The following is a 22,650-nucleotide window of genomic DNA, read 5'->3' on the forward strand; positions in this document are numbered from 1 at the left end:
ATTAGGGTCTGTTTGGATACCGTTTATTGCTGAAAACTGAAAACATTGTAACAAAATAATTTTTAAATATATAAATAGTACCATGAGACCTAGTTTTAAAGTTATTTTTGCTGAAATCCGTACTTGCGGGTCTCGTGAACAGTACACGAAACCTACAGAAAAATGCCAAACGCAGAGAAAATTCAGTTTTCAGTGCAATCCAAACATACACTTTGTAGAGATTTGGATTCCATATGTGCACACCACATAAATAGCTCCACATAATCAGAATCATAACAAGAAGTCAACAACCAACATTATAATAATTGAAGCTATTGAAAATATGGATTTTTTTTTTTTTATGAGATTTTGGTAAATTACAAATTACACCCTTAAAGTTTGGAAGTGTTTGATTTTATAACATGAAATTTCAGAATTTCGATTTCACCTCTTGAAGTTTGGGGGTGTTTGGACTTTACACATTGACGTTTTAGAATTTGGATTAACTCCTAAAGTTTGGGCACGTTAGAAATTTACACCTTGAAATTCTGAAATTTGAGGGTGTAAATTCCAAGCACCCCAAACTTTAGGGAGTAAAATCTAAACACCCCTAAAATTATGGGGTAAAAGCCAAATTTTTAAACGTCAAGGTGTAAAACCAAATACTTCTAAATTTTAGGAGGTAAAACCCAAATTTTGAAACTTTAAAGTGTAAAATTCAAACACTCTCAAACTTTAGGAGTGTAATTTGCAATTTACCCTTAAAAATTTGAATACGGAACAATATTTAGTGTCCTTTGAGAACAACTTATCTAATTTTTTGTTGAAAGTATGCTAAGGTATATTTGTACCTTGAAAAAAGTGAGAAAATGTAGGGAAAAGATCTTATGAGACAGCCTTAAGGAGCGTTCCTCTCACAATATGTGTTAGGTCTAGTCTTGACAAGTTTCATGATTATGTATCTTAATTAAGTTATAATGTCAATTTTCAATTACAGGATCAAGTTCCAAGATTTAGCTCAAGAGAAAGCAATTACTAGATTTTCAATGACCTTTGATCAAATCTCGATCAATCAGGACAAGCCTCTCGACACCCTCTATTGAGATTTGCTTGATCAACTAAAAATTATTTTTTAAGTGCACCTTGATACAGTGAATGAAGATTACGACAAGAAAGGTAATATTTATTATTAGTAATAAAATATGTTGTAATGAAATAACTAAATCTATTTGTAAGTTTGGTTGTGAGATGTAACATTAGGATAAAACTTAAAAGTTATTTTAGGAAATATCTTATTCATATGATTATATTTCCTTAAAAATAATATAATTTTTTAAAATTTAAGAGAGAGATGAATTATTTATTATGATTTTTTACTTTTATAATTGTTATGTGTATATTGAAAGTTTGTTTATTTGAAAATATATTCATTTTAAAAATTATTACACTTACTAAGGAATAACTATTACAACCCCTTTAGAAAATAATAATTATTCCTCATTTTAAAAATAACTATTTATAAGAAATGACTATTATATTTCTCGTAATAAAAACATAGCAAAATTAAAGAATAGTTAAACTATAGGAAGTTTCTCAAAAAAAAAAAAAAGTTAAACTATAGGAATAATTATTATATTGTAGTGTCTATTACACTATATCAAACGTGTCCTAAGAGTATTGTCATGCACTATAGAGAAGAAAGTAAGAAACCCTAAACATTTACTCACCATAACCCTATGAATAAAAAAATAGTTTTGAAGACATTGATTTCAGTTGGTAATCAAGGGTGAAGCCACAAAGTCAATCATGGTACGTGTTTAATATGAAGATTAAAAGAATTGTTACATACCTATAGGATCGATTTGCCGAATGATTCACGTTGCCAACCACACCTCTATGTTATTGCTCAAGGTGGTTCTTGCTACTAGACAAGGAAGAAAGAGAGAGCAAGAGAGATACAATATTCACTAATACTTTCAAATTACTTAGGGTACATTTGGTATGCTGTAATAGCTCTTGTAATAGAATAGCTATTCATGTGTAATATCAATTCGGTTATTTGGTTGCACCTTTATTACATGAATTAGTTATTATATTGGAATAACTATTCTTTAAATTAAAGAATAGCTATTCCTCTTTAAAATGGATGAAATAATGGATGAAATAACTATTCCATAGTGCATATAATAAGTTTTAAAATTAATATATTTTCAAAAATATAAAGTTTCCTTATACATCATCTTTTACGAGCTTTCCATATATAACAACCAAATTTATGAATAGTAATAGTTATTCCATTACAATGTTTTTTATTTCCAGTTATAAAGATTACTATTCCTAATGTAATCTACATTCAGTGTACCAAACATGTATGCATGTTTGATGTAATCAAACATGCATTAATGAGGCCAACTTTGCTATTAAAACATGTCCATTAATGGCCATACAGTTTTGCCAAGTAAGGCTAAACATCTACCAGATATCAAATCTTCAGACATTCCTTGGAATCACGAACATGGTTTGTGAAAAAATTTCATATTAGAAGAGTCCAAGTGTCTTGGAATAGATAGTGGGTAATAGGTTTTCAATGAGGTAGAATTTAAGATCAAGGGTTTGATTTTGTGGTAAACTTCAATTTTAATAGGAAAAATCTTCTTAGAGTCAGGGTTAATCCCTCTACTGGTTTTCTTTTGGATGCATCCCAAGAAAAGAAACTCATATACTTTGTCCTGAGTTTCTTTTCTTTTTTTCTTTTCTTTTTTTGGGAACCCTTTGTTCTGAGTTATCTTACACCTTTTTAAAACATCATCTTATACTTAATTATTTCAAATCTACATATAATTAAAGATTATATCCATTCATGGATTTCCATTAATAGAAAAGCATTATATACTTTTCACAATATATTCAAGCCATTTAAAAGAAAAATGAACTTTTTCAACATATCCAAATAAACCAATATATATTATCTGATACAGGTACTAGCTACGTGGCAGGCACAAGCACTAAAGCCCGAATAGGGAAAACGAGGTGTTGACGACTAGATAAACCAGAAGGATATGTTGTGATTGTAGTGACATTGTACGGATTGAAATAAGGTGCAAGTATCTGCTAAGGTTCAATTACATCACTTCCTTAAAATATATATATATATATATTTTAACTATAATTTTTATTTAATATTAAAAACAATTTTTAATCTCAATCGTTCATTGTGAGTTCCAGCTAGTTCAACTGAGAAAGTCTCTGATGATTGTATAAGAAATATAGGGTTCAATTCTCGCCTACACCAAAAACTGATTGGTGTCTTGGTTTAATGATAAAGAGTTATCAATCCGTAATTGCACATTGCAGCCCCTCTCTAACTCAAAATAGCCGCTTATTCCTTCACCCTATATAAATTAAGGAAATCCCTACACCTTTCAAGGTACAAATAGAAAACCCATTGTACTTATTCTCTATTGTTCAAATTATTTAGAAACTTGGTCCCCAGGGATAAAAACAAAGCAAAAAGAAAAAGAAAAGGAAAAAGAAGAAGAAGCAAGCAATATGGACTATTTGCTTCTAATTTTATTGCCCTTTAATCACTTCAGATAAAAATATGCTGACAAATAAATTTATAAAGTTTTGTACAGATAATGATACTCATGGAAGGTACGTACACAAGGCTGGTAGGATTTACGATCTTGAAGAAATATTAAATAAAACCTTAAAAAGGTAACTACTTTGAACTCTATTCAATAATTAATTATTGTTGGGCAAGATCCAGCATCTTATGATTTGTAGATATGTACCCTTAAGATAAAGAGGATTTATCAAAATCCTTTTCATGGAAAAAGATTTTCCACCAATTTTTTCCTTTTGACTGATCCTAATATTATTTACGCAACACCTACTATAAACTATATGCTTGAAGCAAAAATGATTGTTTAAAATAATATCATCTTTCGCTTTATTAATACCTAATCAATGTATGCCGTATGCGTGACTTCTTGTCTAATAAAGGGCAACTAATGAGTTGATAATCTACTGTTGGTACTGATCAAGTGAAGGTTCCTCCCGCCAACCCAAGCTGACCCCAAAGTAAAATACAAAAAAGGTGAGTCCCATGCCTTCTAATCTTTCATTTACGCGGCAGAAAGTAGAGGTGGGGCGGGGTTGATCACTTGAAGAATCAACACTATAGTGAACATGACTATTATCACACTCAATTTTACAATTTGTTAACCTGTGTGATTATAAGTGATTAAAGGAAAATTGTGGGCTGCTCAAGTTGATGCCTTGATGGTGGATAAAAAATGTCACCACTGCACAAATTAACAAAATGTGAATTTGGATATACAATTGAAGCTTGTCTCAAGATTATTCTTAATCAAGTGACATCATTTGACGAGCCTACTATTGTCAATTAAACTCGAGCAGTTCCAATGTTACAACAAAAGACACAACTTATGTCACAACTCGTCCATATGGCGAGTTGTGGTTAATGGAGAAGTGTTTCTACATGAACCCATCATCACCCTCCACCAACCACAACTCACCACATGGGCGAGCTGTGGCACATATGGTATCTTTTGTTGTGGCACAAAACTTTTTCATTAGACTCAATCTCAGTGGGGAGACCCAAGTCAGGGATAGGCTTTGGGAGTTTTATATTTTTTATTATTATTATTATTTTTTTTATTTTTTTTTTTTGGAAAATGACTTTGGGAGTTAAAGTGAGTCAACTGAGCGTGTAAAATGTTCTTTTATCATAGTTTAGGATTTGGACCTACAACAAAGGGATTTGGGGACCCGCGTTTTTTCTACCGCAAATTAAGACTACGTAAATGTTCTTGTAATATAAAATTAATTATAACCAACGCTGGGCATATGAGCAAGTGATTGAAACCTTGAACACTTTCTTCTACCGCAAAGGCTACGTAAATGTTCTTGTAATATAAAATTATAACCAATGCTGGGCATATGAGCAAGTGATTGCAACCTTGAACGCCCTTTATTACCAAGCAGAAAAAGTCTTTCAAGAACGGCAACTGAGCGTGTGAAATGTTCTTTCACTTAACAACCCAAAATAAAATAAAATAAAATAGAAAAGGTAAGTTGTAACCAGGGACGGACCCAGGATTTCAAGCTTGAGGGCCGGAGATAAGTGAAAAAAAAAAAATTAAAATACGCATTTATATAGTATCAATAAACGATCAACCAAGACAAATACCCAAAAATCATTGTTTCTTAATATATTAAGTTACAATCATCTACCAACAAAAATAAAAGACACGAAACACTATTGTTTCTTAATACAATCATCTATAAAAAGGAAACTCGACGCTCTTTCAAATCTTCAAAATCATCTACGATTGAATCCAAACTAAATGTCGAAGCTATATCCTTTTCAATGTCTAACATCAAAGAATCCGTCAAAAAATCATTTTCCATTTTGTTTCGAAGGTTAGTTTTGACAACTTTCATAGCTGAAAATGGTCGCTCTGTAGTAGCAGTAGAAACTAGAAGAGTAAGCACAAGTCTCACCATTCTATAAACAAGTTTGTAGTGTTCTGAATTTCCAATTCTCACTAATCATTGACACAACTCAGATAAACTTTTCAATTTTTTGAACTCTAGATCCTGGACTACATTATGCTCAAAATGATAAAGATCCTTCTCCAATACTTGTTTGTCATAATCTGTGAAATCTTGTGGATAGAAATTCTTTACCAACAAACAAAGATCACTACTTCTGAAAGATTTTAATGCCTCTCAAGGTTTCAAAGGTAAGCTAAGCCTAAGTAACTCCATTGCATCTTCATTAAACTGATGATTTAGTTCCTATAGTTGAGAATCTATTGCAACATAAAAAATATTTACTCGATAATGATGCTCAATTGTAACGTTATCTTACTAATTACGAGCTCGACCTCGCCTCACAACATAACAAGCATTTATATCTAGGACATCAATGCAATGCTTCTCACAAAATGATATCACAGTTGTGAGTAAGCCATCTCATCCATCATCTCTAAATTTTTGGATAAGTGCTTTAGTAGATGAAACTAAATGCATGGCATTTAAAATGTCTTGAGATTGGCTTTGCAAAGCTTGACAGAGTTTATCAGTGATCTCCATAGTTTCCTTCTCAAGATGCAAGATGAAGACAAATTCAAATGAAGTTAAACCATCATAAGCTGACTCTACTTCTGCTTGATGTTCTCCATCACTTGCATCATCAATTATATTTAATAAAACTTCAACAATTGAAGTAAACATCCTTCCTAAGCTAGAAACTAATCTAAAATGTGAACTCCAACATGTTTCTACAGGTCGTTGTAAAGTGCCAATTTGATTAATTCCACTTCCAATATCAAGCTCTTTAAGATCAATCAAATGTGTTATTTCATTAGCATTGGCAACTTTCAATTGCTCATTACGCTTGCATGAAGCATGAACAATTTTGATCAAAAAAAGCAATTTAAGAAAAAACCCACTAATGGGGACAACTTGTTTTGATGCTTTTACTAATGTCAATTGTAAGCGATGTGCAAAAAAATGGATGTAGTAAGCATATGGGCAATCATTCAAAATCAAAGCTTGTAATCCATTCCACATACCTCATATGTTGCTTGCTCCATCATATCCTTACCCTCGAATATTTTGTATATCTAACCAATGTTGAGATAACAAAGAATATATCCCCCTCTTTAGAGTCAAAGCCGCAGGGTCGACAACATGATTAAGCCCAAAAAAACATTCTTTCACAAAGCCTTCTGCATCAACATATCTAAAAACCACAGTCATTTGCTCTTTCATGGACTCATCACAAGCTTTATCAACCATTATGCAAAACATTGCATCACCAATTTCTTCATGAATGGCCTTCTTCACTTTGGCTGAGAAAACATGCAAAATTTCCTTTTGAATCCTAGGTGATGTGTAGGTTGTATTTTTGAGAGATTTTTCTATTATTTTAGCAACTTTCTCATTCCAAAAAGTCACAATACCCAATGATTCAAGAAAGTTTCCACGATTTAATGAACTAAAACTTTCATCTCAACCTCTAAAAGCTATAGCTTGAAAGGCAAGATGCTGAGGCCTTAAATTGCAACCGATTATTTGCAATTTGTTCAGTAGTGAAATGATCAATTACCTTTGTAAATGCTGCCATTGGTTCATCAAATCCTTACACATTTGCTTTGCAACTCTATGAGCTGAGTTAGGATCTTTTTCTATATGACCTTGAAAATAACAATTTTTGCCCCCAACTTTTTTCCAATTTCTAAATCCACCAACAATGAATATATTTTGTCCCACAACCCCATTTGGATTATGAAAGACAAAGCAGGGTAGACAATAAGCTGCATCTGTTGTAGGAGAATATTCAAGCCGTGTTGAATTATATTCAAACCAAGAAGCTTGAAAGCTATGATTGTGCTTTCCACTTTTTTTGTATGTTTTTAGAGGAAGTTCATGCGGACCATTTTTAATGTAAGCCCGTTGAATTTCATCATGTTGATTAACATGATATTCCCATATTTGTTTGCGTGTTCCGGGATCATAATCCAAAGAATCAAGATCAACTTTTTGAAATTGTGTTTAAGAGATATGGTTATTTTCCGGAATTGAAATATCGGCATTTTTTGGAATTGGGGAATGAATATTTCTTGAGATTGGAACATTGACATTTTTCGGAATTGGGGAATGAATATTTTCTAGAATTGTAACATCCACATTTTCTAGAATTGGAATAGCAACATTAGTTGTTAGCAATCTCACGTTGACTTCGGAAGAATTTGAATCTTTTCTTTTGAAAAAATCAAGCATTGTAGTTAATTTTTTCATGATCTACGAATAAAATAAGAATCATATATATTATCGCACAAAAGGTTGTTGTTACTAACTAAAGACAAATACTAGAATCTAGGTAATATACATGATGCATCTAATTATAAATTTAGTATTTCTCACTTCTTTTCAATTTATAAATTTATCTAATTTAGTATTATGAGTTAACAATAGACACAAGTGAATCACTGTTATTTTCTTAAATTTATGTGACTATTTTCTATATTTTATGATTTGTTTTTTTCTTTTTATCTTTGGTCTGCCTTTATTTATCTCTTTGTCTTTGTGCTGTCTCCATCTTTTTGACATTGACCCACTAACTCAATCCCACCATCAACACTATAAATTTATTTTGCACTACTAACAAAAACTTTTCTTAACTTTACCTTTTTTTTTTCAGTCACTTATCCCTGTTATGCCCAACTACCAGTCAACAAAGAACAAACAAATATTCTCTAATCTGAGTAATCTCTACAAACTCTACTCTCTCTCTATCTCTCTTATCTATATAATACAAGAGAGAGAGAGAGAGTCACAATGACAGAGAGTCACAAAGCCAAAAAGCCAAAAAAAAAAAAAAAAAAAACCACAGGCAGTACAGATTCAATTCACAATCACCAACATCAATTCATCACTCATCAGTAAAAACAAAAACACCACAAATCCACAAGCACAGATTGTTAGATTCTGGATTCACAAACATTTTTATTAGGTTTTGAAGGAAATGATAGATTAAATACCTGTGAACTGTAAAGGCTGGAGCAACGAAGTTGGGCTGGGCAGATCGAGCAATCGGCGGCAGCAGCAAGATGGGTCTAGAGTGGGCGGTGGCGACAACTGACAGGGAGACTCTCGCGTGATGGTGGCAGCGTCAGCATGGGTACTGGGTAGCAAGATGGGTCTCGCAAGTGTGGGCGTGGGCATGGGCGGCAGCGTCACGACATTGGTCTCTCTCTTTGACTCAGAGTACTCTCTATCTCTCTATCTTGCCTCTCTATCTCTCTGTCTTACCTCTCACTTTCCTAAGTTTCCTTTCTTTTTTTTCCTTCGTTTTTCACTTTCCCTGTTAGGTTTTGGACTGCTGAGTTTTCTTCTTCTTCTTCTTCTTTTATCTTTTTTAGATTTTTTTTTTTATTTACATGGGTCATGAGATCTTGCCTCCTAGGCTGGCCGACCGGGCTAGGGATTCATGATGTTTGGGAGGGGGGCCTAAGCTAAAAACTAAGGGGGGCCCAAGCCTTTTTTTTTTTTGGAAAATTTAACCTGCTAATTTTTTTTTTTTTTTTTGGCCCAGGGGGGGCCCGGGCCCCCTTAGGCCCCCACCGGAGTCCGTCCCTGGTTGTAACCATGATCATCCTTACCAAGGAGAAGTCCTTCCAAAACTATCATTTTTGTAAAGAAAGAAGTTTCTAGAGAATGAAAGAGAACTTCCCAATTGATTCAATTCAGTAAAATCCAGTAAGTGTTAATTTACAAGCTTAGTCAAAAAAAAATATATATATATATATATATATATATATTTATGTACAAACAGAGAAGCAAAGAAGGCGCCAAAACTAACTACTCTAACAACCATCCTAATAGCATAACTACCACTATGATTACACCAATAAGCACACGACAGTTGGAGCTTCTAATTCACTTGCTTTCTTTCTTTCACATCTGCTGAAACATTAGACTTGGAATGTGTCATTTTCTTCTTTTGTTTATGGTCTTGATTGTCGTTCTAGCCCTTTTGCCGTTTAGTACTTGCATCAGTCTCAACACTCCCCCTCAAGTCATGAACCTTAGGTTCAATGACTTGAACTAAGGAAGCTGACTTCATTTGCCTTGGAACAAAAATATCTTTTAGGCCTAACTTATCTAATAATCTTGCAAAAGATGAAAAGCCTAATGCCTTGGTGATTATATTTGCCACTTGTGAATTTCTTGCGATGTGGAAAGTTTTAATCATGCCTTCCACAATCTTGTCTCTCACCAAGTGACAATCTACCTCAATATGTTCTGTCCTCTCATGGAAGATTGGATTAGCAGCTATATACAATGCTGCTTGATTGTCACAAAATAGCATAGCTAGCCTAGGATGATCAATCTCCAGATCCTTAAGCAACTGCAAAACCCAAGTAATTTCACAAGCCACACTATCCATTGCCCTATACTTTGCCTCAGCTGAGGATCTTGAGATCACCCCTTGCTTCTTTGATCTCCAAAATATCAAAGAGTCACCTAAGTAAGCTGCATAACTAGTTAGTGATTTTCTAGTGTCAAGGCATCCTGCCCAGTCTGCATCACAAAAGATTTAATGTGCAAATCTAAATTTCTTAGAAAGAAAATCTCTTTTCCTGGTGAACCTTTAATGTACTAAAGTACCCTATTGGCTGCAAGCAATTGAGGTTCCCTTGGCAGTGACGCAAATTGACTCAACCAATGAATAGCATGGGTGATGTCAGATCTTGTTAAGGTCAAATACAATAATCTTCCAATCAGCCTTCTATACTATACAGGGTTTGCAAGAGGTTTACCTGCATACTTAGATAACCTCAATTTTTTCTTCATAGGAAACTTGATTGGTTTAGAACCAATAAACCCTGTGTCTTTCAAAATTCTAAGGCATATTTTCTTTGGTATAAGCTAATTCCAGCATCAGTTTTGGCCACCTCAAGTCCCAAGAAATACCTTAGAGCTCCAAGATCTTTCAAGCCAAAATTAGCATCAAGTAACTTCTTCAAATTATCAACACTAGTTGGATTATTCCCAGTAAGCAAGATGTCATTCACATACACTAAGAGCACTGTAAAAGAGGAACCTTGGGTGTGAGTGAACAAGGAATAGTCTGATTTTGACTGAATGAATCCCATCTGCAGAATTGTAGTGGAAAACTTCTCAACCATTGCCTCAACCATTGCCTGGAGGCCTGCTTAAGACCATAAAGGCTTTTATTTAACTTGCAAACTAGATTCTCCCCCTTGCTATGAAAGCCAGGTAGAAGACACATATAAACATTTTCAAGCAGATCTCTATGGAGAAATGCATTGTTAACATCCAACTGATACAAGTACCACCCTTTCACAGTAGCCAAAGAAAGAACAATCCTGATTGAAACAGACTTTGCAACAGGTGAAAAGGTCTCAGAATAATCCATGCCATACTTTTGAGTAAAACCCTTAGCAACCAGACGAGCCTTATACCTCTCAATGGTGCCATCTGCATGATACTTTATCCTGTACACCCATTTACAACCTATTGGTGACTTGCCTGGAGGTAATAAGGTCAAAGTCCAAGTATTATTAAGTTCCAAAGCACTAATTTCCTTGGCCATGGCATCCTTCCATTCAGAGAATTGAACTGCTTGATGAAAGGAAGTAGGTTCTGATGAGGTGGAAGTGACACCATAACAAAGGAATGGAAAGTAGGACCAAGATGAGAGTAACACAAATTCTCAGAAACATCATATGGCAAACCAGGAGCAAATTTGCTACTAACTGACTTACAAGAGTAATCAGAAAGGTAAGTAGGAGGATGATGTGATCTATAGACCTTCTAAGGACAGGAGGTTCAAGGGTAGAGGGTAAAGACACAAGAGGTGCAGGTGAAGAAGTAAGATCTGTAGACATAGTGACATCTAAAGGAGCATCTAAAAATGCAGCAGAGGAAGGAGTGGGGTCTGCTAGAGAAGAATCAACAGAAGTAAGGATCAAAGGAGTGGAAAGAGAAGACTGACTAGATACAAAACCAACATCAGTGACAAAAATGGGATTATCAGTAGAATCAAGAACAGAATGAAGGAAAATATGATCGTAAAAGATGACATCTATAGAAATGAAAATAGAGTTAGATTCAAGATCTAAAACCTTGTAACCCTTAATGCCATAGGGATAGCCTAAGAACACACATTTTCTGGCCCTGGGTGCAAATTTGTGCTTATTATGGGAAAGAGTTGAAGCAAAACATAAGCAACCAAAGCATTTTAAGTAAGCATAAGTAGGGAAAGAATTGAAAAGGAGTTCATACGGACTTTTGCTACCCAAAGACTTGGAAGGAATCCTATTAAGCAAGTATACTGCTGTCAAAATGCAATCACCCCAAAAGCATAAAGGTACCTTGGATTGAAATTTCAAGGCTCTTGCAACATTGAGAATATGTTGATGCTTCCTCTCAACAATTGCATTTTGTTGAGGAGTATCAACGCAAGACAATTGATGCAAAATACCATTGGATTGAAAAAATTCTTTTAAAAGAAATTCGGTACCATTATCACTTCTAATGGTTTGGATTTGACTATTAAATTGATTTTTAACCATAGTTGCAAATTAAGGAAGTAAAAATTGAGTATCAGATTTATGTTTGAGAAGATAAACCTAAGTGCATCTTGTAAAATCATCCACTATGGTTAAGAAAAATCTGAATCCATCAAGAGTACAAGTGGCAAAAGGACCCAATAGGTCACAATGAATTAGCTCAAAAGGCTTAGTTGATACATGAACACTAGAAGAAAAAGGAAGTCTTTTTTGTTTAGAATAGTGACATACATCACAACAATCTGCTTTATTGGAAACAACATCTATAACATCTTTTAACAAAGAAAACTTGAAATAAGAAAGGTGTCCTAGCCTACTATGCCCTAATTCTGAAGAGGAATGACCATCAGTGACAGCAAGAGTAGTGTAAGGAGCAAAATCTTTCAGCAAATACAGCCTATTACATTTTTTACCCAGACCAATCGTGCTACATTGAGCAAAGTCCTAGATAAAACAACAATTCCCAAGAAAAATAAGGCAAAGATAAAGATTCTTGGTGAGCTTGTTGATAGAAAACAAATTGAAACTAAAGGAAGGAACACACAAAACACCAGTAAGTGTGAGAGTAGAAGAAATCTGCATTGTGCCTATGTGTGTCACTAAAGCTTCTTCCCCATTTGGCAAATAGACACAAGATTGAACAATGGAAGTTACAGTAGTAAGCTGAGAGACAGAATGGACCATATAATCAATAGCCTCAGTATCTACGATCCAATCATTAGATTTATATGCATGCCTATTAACAACTTGATTAGAGAAAATAGAATGAGAAAGGTTTGGTGGTATCCAATATGGATTACCTGAAAAATTGGAAGAAGTAAAAGCGGCGGGTGCCATCATTGAAGCAGCCTGGTGATGGGTTTAAGTACCATTGCCTAATCTAGATGCTGAATAATGTTTCAAGAAATTGAGTGACTGCTCACATTGTGCAAGATATTGGACATTATGACAAGGAAGGTTGTGAACTAGATTGCAAACCAACACCTCTAAAAGGAACACCAAGAGTATTTTGTGATGCAAGAGCAAGGTCTAATTGAAAGCCAACATTGGGCATACCACCATTAATCTGATGAGTGTTTAAGGCAACAAGAACATCAAGATTTCCAAAATTCCCAGAGACTTCATTGGCCATAGCCTTGTTACCCCCTTTTGTTTTGTACCCTGAAGGGTAACCATGTTGTTTATAGCACTTATTTGCTATGTGACCTGTCAGACCACAATAGGTACAAATAGGCCTCTCCTTCTTGGAATGCCCCCCTCCTTTACCACCATTATAACCTTGATTGTGACCTTTATTACTATTGTTCACATACATTGTAGCAGCATTTTCAACAGGATATGCCATGTTAACTCCATGACCTACATTTCTTCTCTTTTCTTCTTGCAAGATTAAAGAACATACTTTGCTAAGGGAAGGAAAAGGCTCAATCAACAAGATTTGACCAATAAGGTATCCATAGCTATCATTTAACCCCATTAAGAAACGGAAAACATATTCCTTATGTTAAGCATCCAATTGAGAAGATTTAGAACCACAAGTACAAGCACAATTACATACAGTAAAAGGTTGATAATTGGCAAATTCATCCTACAAAGTTTTGAACTTGGTGAAATAAGAACTCACAGAGAGTAAACCTTGTGAAAGATGAGAAATATCATTCTCAAGCTCAAACAATCTTGGAGTACTACCCTGTGAAAGTCTATCCTTAAGATCAATCCATAAATCCCTTGCATTGTTAATGTCCATCACACTTGCTTTGAGTTTCATACTGAGAGAATTAGTTAACCACGACAGCACTGTGGTATTGCAATGACTCCAAGAATTGAACAATGGAGAATAGGATCTGGTTCTATGATTGAACCATTAACGAAACTAAATTTGTTTCTGGAACTTAAAGCCAAAAACACTAATTTGGCCCAACTCATGTAGTTCTCAAGACCAATCAAAGGTTGAGAGGTGAGAACAAAACCGAGATTGTTGGCATACTCGTCTGCCATAGCCGTGCTTAAAGAAGGCACAGACTGTGAAGGGTTTGTTGAAACAAGGACTAATTGTGAGGAATCAGTCATGGAAGCCATTAAAGAAGCTTCAAGAACATGAAAAACCAAATCTAAGGATTGAAAACCAAAAAAAAAAAAAAAACAGAGCTTCAGTAGAAGTATTCTAATCTGATACCATGTAAAGAAAGAAGTTTCGAGAGAATGAAAGAGAACTTCCCAATTGATTCAATTCAGTAAAATCCAGTAAGTGTTAATTTACAAGCTTAGTCAATATATATATGTACAAACAGAGAAGCAAAGAAGGCGCCAAAACTAACTACTCTAACAACCATCCTAACAACATAACTACCACTATGATTATACCAATAAGCACATGACAGTTGGAGCTTCTAATTCACTTGCTTTCTTTCTTTCACACGTGCTGAAACATTGGACTTGTACTATGTTGCTTTCTTCTTCTGTTTATGGTCTTGATTGTTATTTAAGCCCTTTTGTCGTTTAGTACTTGCATCAGCCTCAACAACTTTATAATTTTTGACCTAATTATCTTGCCATGCATTATGAATTTCTTATTTATTTCAAAATGCTTCTTGACATGCAACAACACTCAAAGAAAAGAGTATACATATTCTCTATAACATTTTGTTTGTAATCTATCACTGGCAGCTCTATATAGAGTCTAGGGTGGTCATAGGACCACCTCGATCTGAAAAAATAATAATTATTACAAATAAGTTTTAAAAATTTATGATTTTTTTTATCCTTAAAAAAACGTTGTGACCACCCAAAATATTTTTTAGGCCCAACATAATTAAATTTTGGACAAAATTTGGCAACAAACTTGGTTGTAACTAAGGCTACAACTCCATTAAATATTTTTTTATTGGATGTGAATTTTGACAAATCCACCATTTAGTTACATTTTCTTCTTATATCCTCCATATATGCAAAATTTCAAGAAGATCAAAGATCAATAGTTATGTCATCAATCAAATATTTAAATTTCGAGTTTTTGTAATCTAATTATACACAAAAAATAAGTTTATGGATTGAATAGAAAATAACATCCGATTGACATAAAATTTGACATGTGTTTTAAGAACATAGAGAGAACATGTAATTCAACTGTTAGATTTTCAAAATATGTAATTGTGGGGAGTAAAAGGACCCAAGCGAGCATTTGGGCCTTTGGGCTCTAGCAAGGAGGGCCGATCTGTTCTTGAGCTAAGAATTTGTTAGTACTACGAATCGGCCCATACGCCGAGGGTCCGAGGACACATCCGAGGGTGAGTTTCTCCTCGGCCAGACCCAAGAGAACTCGGAGATTCACTACGAAGGTCAAGGCAGAATTCCGGAAAGACTGTTGGTTAAGAGGGGGAAACCCTGAACCTTCTAGATACACCGGTGTTAGAAAAATATCATTAGCAAAGGCTGCCACCTCCACATTAAAGACTCTGCACCTACCTCCCTGACCGCATTAATGGGGAAGTGACTCCTGAACAGTAGAACTGAAACTTTTGGTTACTATTCAAAGGCAATAAGAGAAGAAATATCTAGAGGAGAGATGATTTGAGCAACACGTGGATAAAGCATTAGGAGAAGAAGTATTTAGGGGGGAAGTCTATAACCAAGAGGGAGGAAAAGAAAAGAATTGTAATCTTTAAGAAAGAAAGAGAAATAATACAGAAGTAGTCCTCGGCTTACGTCCGAGAAGGTCCATCTGCAATTATCATTCATTATTTACAAGTGTTTGCACACCATAGTCTGTTATCAAGTTCTCAGTACCTCTAATATAGATTTCAAGCCCACACTCTACAAATTTCATTGTTTAAGGCTCATTGGGCATGAGCTCATAATTGTCTTTGAATCCAGGTGCAATTGTGCACTTACAATTGGCGCCGTCTGTGGGAATCTAATCTGGAAGGAGCTGGGATACTATGGCAGGCCTAGGTTCACACCATCTAGAATCTCAAGGATCACAACCGGAGGATCTTTTCGAGCGTCTTGAGCGTCGAATGGATCGAGAGGGAAGCGTCCATACAGAATACCCTAGGGCTAGCCATACTCATGGCGGGGGCAGCGCCACCCACGAGGATGGTGTTAAAGCCATGCAGAAGGAGATTAATCGTTTGAAAAGAAAACTTTGCCGCGCCAGACGTAAGCCTTCACCATCCTCATCTAATCCTTCTTCAGTGGAGGTCCGGAGAGGTAGTTACAGCTCGAGGTCATGCTCACCCCCCAGCGCAATGTCCTCTTGTGAGGAGGATGACCCGCCAGCTCGCAGACACAAGAAACTTCCTTCCAGGGGCTTGGGGAACGATGCTATGAGTCGGGCGTTGCACCAACTCTCCAAATCTCCATTCTCACGGAGGATTGAGAAGGGGAGGCTCCCCAGGAGGTTCACCCAGCCCACCTTTACCATCTACAATGGCCAGACTGATCCGGTGGAGCACGTGAGTCACTTTAACCAGAGGATGGCGATGCACTCTCATAACGAGACCCTGATGTGTAAAGTTTTCCCCTCTAGCTTGGGACCTGTTGCTATGAGGTGGTTCAACGGCCTTAAATCAGGGTCTATAGGTTCGTTTGGGGAGCTTACTAGAGCATTCGCTTCATGGTTTATTACATGTAGCAAAGTGCCTCGGCCATTGGACTCGCTGTTATCCATGACCATGAGGGAAGGGGAGACGTTGAAAGCATACTCTGACCGGTACTAGGAGATGTTTAACGAGATAGATGGTGATTTTGATGAGGTGGCGCTCAATACCTTTAAGGTAGGCCTTCCTACTGATCACGACTTGAGGAAGTCCTTGACCAAAAAGCCCGTCCGCAGCGTACGTCGCCTCATGGATCGTATTGATGAATACAAAAGGGTAGAGGAAGACCAGCAGCAAGGAAAGGGTAAGGAAAAGGTTATCCCGCAGGAGAGAAGGGATTTCAAGTCGGACAGATACCACAACAACAAGCCGAGGAGAGATTACATCGGGCAGTCCGGCTCGGCAGCACCTCAGACCGTGAACACTGTGTTCCGAGAACCAGTACACCAATTACTGGAGAAAGTTCGTAAGGAGCCCTTCTTCAGGTGGCCTAGTAAGATGGCAGGAGACCCCGCGAAGAGGAATCAGAACCTCTTTTGTCAGTACCATCAGGACGTGGGCCACAATACCGAGAACTGTCAGACCCTTTGGAACCACTTGGAGCAGCTTGTCAGTGAAGGAAAACTGAAGCAGCACCTGTGTCAACCTAATGGGCAGGGCAGTCAATCCGGCTCAAACAATTAGAAGAATAATCCATCTCGGCCGGCATTGGGAACAATTAACGTTATCTTCGCTGCACTTGGCAGGACCGGCTCAGGTCCTACTAGGGTGATGGCGGTTTCCCATTCTCAGGCCGAAGAGGTTGAAGGTGAATTTACCCGTCTTGGGATTTTCAGAGGAGGATAAGGTTGGTACCATTCAACCCCATGACGATGCTCTTGTGGTCACTCTCAGGATAGGGAATTATGACGTGAAGAGGGTGATGATTGATCAGGGCAGTGGTGCAGATATCATGTACCCTGATTTATTTAAGGGGCTAAGGTTGAAGCTGGAAGATCTTACTCCTTATGACTCGCCACTCATAAGCTTTGAAGGAAAGGCCGTTGTGCTGAAGGGACAGATTCGTTTGCCCGTTCAATCTGGCTCAGAAACGGTTGAGGTGGATTTCATTGTGGTTGACGCGTACTCCCCATATACAGCCATCCTCGCCAGGCCATGGCTGCACGCTCTGGGAGCCGTCTCCTCTACCTTGCATGTTAAGGTTAAGTTCCCCTCTGGGGAATATGTTGAAGAGATCCTCGGCAGCCAATCGGTGGCCAGGCAATGCATATCGGCTGCAGTGCTTCATCAGACAGAAGCCGAGTCATCGGCTTTACTCATCAAAGACTCATAGCAATTAACAGCTCCGGATGCACTTGGAGTGGTGATAGGTGAGGAGGCTCTTTGTGAGGAGTTAGAGAAGTTTTTGATAGCGGATGACCCAGAGAGGTTCTTCCAAGTCGGCATACGTTTGCCACACCAGGAGAAGATGGAGTTGTTGGAATTTCTGAAAGGCAATATTGATGTTTTTGCGTGGGACCCTTATGAGGCTCCAGGCGTAGATTCGAGCTTCATTTGTCATCATTTAAACGTCAATCCTGCCATTGTTCCGAGAAGGCAGCCACATCGGCGTTCTTCCAAAGAACATTCCGAGGCTGTGAAGGAAGAGGTGCTCAAACTCAAGAGGGCAGGGGCTATTAAAGAAGTTTTCTACCCCAAGTGGCTGGCGCATACGGTTGTGGTTAAAAAGAAGAATGGAACGTGGAGAGTATGTGTGGACTTCACAGATTTGAATAAAGCCTGCCCCAAGGATTTGTTCCCAATGCCGCGTATTGATCAGCTTGTGGACGCCATTATCGGACATCCTCGTATGAGTTTTTTGGATGCCTTCCAGGGTTACCATCAGATTCCATTGGCATTGGAAGATCTAGAGAAGACTGCTTTCATTACTCCAACAGGGAACTACCACTATAAGGTCATGCCGTTTGGTTTGAAGAATGCTGGGGCTACCTACCAAAGAATGATGACCAGAATGTTCGAACAGCAACTAGGGAAGACCATTGAGGTATATGTGGATGATATGGTGGTGAAGAGTAAAACAATACCTTCACACGTTAAAGATTTGGCCGACACCTTCCAGGTGCTAAGAAAGTACAAGTTGCACCTTAACGCCTCAAAGTGCTCTTTTGGCGTGGGATCTGGAAAGTTCTTGGGATATATGATTACTCATAGAGGCATAGAGGTAAACCCAGCGCAGGTCAAGGCTATTTAGGATTTGCAACCGCCTCGGAACCTAAAAGAAATCCAGAAATTGACCGGAATGATTGCCGCACTGAGCAGATTTATCTCTCGGTCAGCTGACCGGTGCCGTCCTTTCTTCCAATTGTTGAATAAATGGAAAGGGTTTCAACGGACCGAGGACTACGTGTTAGCCTTCCAACAGCTTAAGCAATATCTTTCTCGGCCACCCATTTTGTCTCGCCCCGAGACGGACGAGGTCTTGTTTGCTTATCTGGCAGTGACCGTCCACGCGGTCAGCCTGGTCCTCATAAGGGATGAAAGCGGGGTGCAAAGACCGGTCTATTACGTTAGTAAGTTTTTGAATGAGGCCGAGGTATGCTATCTACTCTTGGAGAAAGCACTTATGGCCATAGTTCATGCCACGCGGAAGCTTCTTCATTATTTCCAGTCCCACACTGTGGTGGTTCTGACCCAATTGCCTCTTAAGGCGGTGTTACGCAGCTCCGATTACTCTAGCAGGGTGGCAAAGTGGGGAACCATTTTGGGAGCCTTTAACGTTAAATACAGGCCTCGCACCTCGGTGAAGGGCCAGGTCCTTGCTGACTTGGTGGCAGAGTTTACTGAACCATTGCTAGAAGAAACTCTGAAAGAAGCACACATGGATGAAAAATCAGTTGGTGTGATCACAGCCGCAGCACCTCCGACTTGGAAAGTGTATGTGGATGGGGCAGCTAATCAGAGAGGGTCTGGTGTCGGACTTGTCCTGATATCCCTTGAGGGAATTGTCTTCGAAAAATCTCTGAGGCTGTCATTCTCGGCTACTAATAATGAGGCCGAGTACAAAGCAGTCTTGGTGGGTATGAACATGGTACATAGGATGGGTGAAAAGGAAGTCCATGCGTTCTCGGACTCTCAGTTAGTGGTCGGCCAGGTCACGGGGACCATGGAGGCTAGGGACCCAAGAATGCAAGAATATTTGGCCCAGGTCAAGCGTCAGCAAGCTGAATTTGACTCCTTCATCTTAGCTCACATTTCTAGGAGTGGAAACACCCATGCAGACTCCTTGGCCACATTGGCAACGTCTTCGGCTCAGGGTTTGCCCAGGATTATCCTCGTAGAGGATTTGCTAGAGCCAACTCTTACCGCTATCAACACAGCTCGCATCCATCTAATAAGGCCTGGACCTAGTTGGATTGACCCAGTCATATCTTTTCTTAAGAACGACATCCTTCCTAAAGACAAGTCTGAAGCAGATAAGATACGTCGAAAGGCGCCACGTTTCTGGTTGTCCGAGGACCATAAACTGTATAAACGATCCTTCTCAGGACCATACTTGTTATGTGTGCACCCTGAATCAACGGAAGCACTTCTGGAAGAACTGCATGAAGGGATTTGTGGGAGCCACACCGGGAGAAGATCCTTAGCCCACAGAGCTCTAACTCAGGGTTATTGGTGGCCCAATATGCAGAGGGAGGCTTAGGACTATGCCCAAAAATGTGATCAATGCCAGAGGTTCGCCCCTAATATTCATCAACCTAGAGGGGTTCTCAACCCTCTCTCCAGTCCTTGGCCTTTCGCACAATGGGGATTGGACATAGTGGGGCCATTTTCGAGGGCTGCAGGAAACAAAAGATGGCTTCTCGTGGGGACAGACTACTTCACTAAATGGGTTGAGGCCGAGCCCTTAGCAAATATCAGAGACGTTGATTCCAAGAAGTTTTTTTGGAAAAACATCGTCACTAGATTCGGTATACCACATACACTTATCTCGGACAATGGCGTTCAATTCGACAACAAGACTTTTAGGAAATATTGTGGTGATATGGGCATCATAAATAGATACTCCACTCCAGCTTATCCTCAGGGAAATGGGCAAGCCGAGGCCGTTAATAAGGTCATAGTCAATGGGCTCAAGAAAAGGTTGGACGATGCGAAAGGCAGATGGGTAGAAGAACTCCCACATGTTCTATGGACGTATCGAACTACACCGCGCAGGTCCACGGGAGAAACGCCATTCTCTATGACTTATGGAGCCGAGGCGGTGATACCTCTGGAATCTGGTTTTCCCACCCTAAAGACGAGTTCTTTTAGCCCGAAGAATAACGATGGCCTCTTGGAGAAAGGCCTGGATTTAGTTGAGGAACGGCGCGAGATAGCTATGGTCCAAATGGCTTATTATCAACAGAAGCCTAAGCGGGGATATGATGCCCACGTGAAGCTAAGGCCACTCGCACCTGGGGATCTTGTACTAAGAAAAGTTGTGGGCGCTTCTAAGAACCCAGCTTAGGGTAAGCTAGGACCAAACTGGGAAGGCCCCAATTGCATTGTTTCAATAGCAGGCATAGGGTCGTATCGGCTAGCTGACCTAGATGAAAGAATTGTACCACGCCCATGGAATGTAAATAACCTTCGAAGGTATTATTATTAATAAAATGTGCTTTTGTTAGTTAACAGTTCAAAGTTATAAATACCTCTGGGGCTTATAGTTACTATTCTTAAGTGTCAAACAGAAACTTGGTTAAGTATGGTCCTCGGACCACAAACCTCGTGGAAATTGATATCTTGTCATTTGTTAAACAGAACCTTAGTTATGCCGGGTCCTCGGACCTCCTACTTTGGGAAAATTAACATTTGAAGTTACTATTCTTAAGTGTCAAACAGAAACTTGGTTAAGTATGGTTCTCGGACCACAAACCTCGTGGAAATTGATATCTTGCCATTTGTTAAACAGAACCTTAGTTATGCCGGGTCCTCGGACCTCCTACTTTGGGAAAATTAACATTTGAAGTTACTATTCTTAAGTGTCAAACAGAAACTTGGTTAAGTATGGTCCTCGGACCACAAACCTTGTGGAAATTGATATCTTGTCATTTGTTAAACAGAACCTTAGTTATGCCAGGTCCTCGGACCTCCTACTTTAAGAAAATTAACATTTGAAGTTACTATTCTTAAGTGTCAAACAGAAACTTGGTTAAGTATGGTCTTCGGACCACAAACCTTGTGGAAATTGATATCTTGTCACTTGTTAAACAGAACCTTAGTTATGCCGGGTCCTCGGACCTCCTACTTTGAGAAAATTAACATTTGAAGTTACTATTCTTAAGTGTCAAACAGAAACTTGGTTAAGTATGGTCCTCGGACCACAAACCTCGTGGAAATTGATATCTTGTCATTTGTTAAACAGAACCTTAGTTATGCCGGGTCCTCGGACCTCCTACTTTGGGAAAATTAACATTTGAAGTTACTATTCTTAAGTGTCAAACAGAAACTTGGTTAAGTATGGTTCTCGGACCACAAACCTCGTGGAAATTGATATCTTGCCATTTGTTAAACAGAACCTTAGTTATGCCGGGTCCTCGGACCTCCTACTTTGGGAAAATTAACATTTGAAGTTACTATTCTTAAGTGTCAAACAGAAACTTGGTTAAGTATGGTCCTCGGACCACAAACCTTGTGGAAATTGATATCTTGTCATTTGTTAAACAAAACCTTAGTTATGCCGGGTCCTCGGACCTCCTACTTTAAGAAAATTAACATTTGAAGTTACTATTCTTAAGTGTCAAACAGAAACTTGGTTAAGTATGGTCTTCGGACCACAAACCTTGTGGAAATTGATATCTTGTCACTTGTTAAACAGAACCTTAGTTATGCCGGGTCCTCGGACCTCCTACTTTGAGAAAATTAACATTTGAAGTTACTATTCTTAAGTGTCAAACAGA

Source organism: Castanea sativa, chromosome 10 (genome assembly GCF_040712315.1).
Source record: "Castanea sativa cultivar Marrone di Chiusa Pesio chromosome 10, ASM4071231v1".
In the NCBI taxonomy this organism is placed as follows: Eukaryota; Viridiplantae; Streptophyta; class Magnoliopsida; order Fagales; family Fagaceae; genus Castanea; species Castanea sativa.